The sequence below is a fragment of the Epinephelus moara genome, chromosome 9 (genome assembly GCF_006386435.1).
Source record: "Epinephelus moara isolate mb chromosome 9, YSFRI_EMoa_1.0, whole genome shotgun sequence".
Classification (NCBI taxonomy): Eukaryota; Metazoa; Chordata; class Actinopteri; order Perciformes; family Serranidae; genus Epinephelus; species Epinephelus moara.
Window position 1 is genome coordinate 37,212,949 of NC_065514.1, and position 844 is coordinate 37,213,792.

General features: G+C 34.7%; 1 protein-coding gene across 1 annotated transcript in view; it reads left to right on the forward strand.

The window, feature by feature from the left end:
* LOC126395309 (ATP-dependent DNA helicase PIF1) overlaps nucleotides 1-673 on the forward strand; it is an 8,292-nt gene extending 7,619 nt beyond the window's left edge. Inside the window, exon 2 of the mRNA XM_050052680.1 lies at nucleotides 516-673. The gene's annotated coding sequence lies outside the window, so the exon portion shown is untranslated. The remainder of the gene's footprint in view (nucleotides 1-515) is intronic.
* Nucleotides 674-844: the final 171 nt, after the last annotated feature.

The following is an 844-nucleotide window of genomic DNA, read 5'->3' on the forward strand; positions in this document are numbered from 1 at the left end:
ATGTGACTCATCCAAAGTCCCAGTGCAAATGTAGGTAGTGGTGGTGTTATTATTGTTGTCATTGTGTTTATCTGTAGAGTTTTAAGAGGAAACTGATTTGTAGTTTGTTGTGTTGAAATTGTGTAGGTTTGCACTCACGTGAATTTGTGTTAGTGTAGAGTCTGTCCCACTCCATTGTGTGAAGATTGTGTATTGTAGGGAGATTTGAGTGTATTGTGTGGAAATGTTTTTAGTATGTTGATATGATTGTTGTGTAGAGATTTTAGGTGAAACCAATCATGTATTACAGGTGGAATGAGTTGTGTTAGCTGTTGTGAATAGTGTTAGTTAATTAATATAATCATGGTTTTCACAGCTGTTAGTGATTGTAGATGTGTTGGTCTCTGTCTGCCACATGTTGGTTGTTGGTCTCTGTTACGACTGTGAATGTATGTATTTATGCATGTTAGAGTTTGTGGTTGTTTCACTCCTGATGTGTTCATATACAACTGTTTCAGTCATGAAAATATGAAAAGGTTAATTTGACTCAAACAAATACATCTCTAGAAAATAGACAGGCTTGATGTTGCATGTTTTCTGTAGCCCTCTAGTGTTCAAAATTCTGATCAGTAACTTAGAAAAGATGCAACAGTTAAATTATGATGTTACATATGAACACAAGAGGAAATTACTGTATTTAATAAGTGAACAGTTAATATTATGGTTGTTGTTATTATTTATTCATGTATTTATTTATCAGTCAATGTTATTGATAAAACCCAATATCACAAATCACAATTTGCCTCACAGGGCTTTACAGGATACGACATCCCTCTGTCCTTGGGACCCTCACAGCTGATCATGA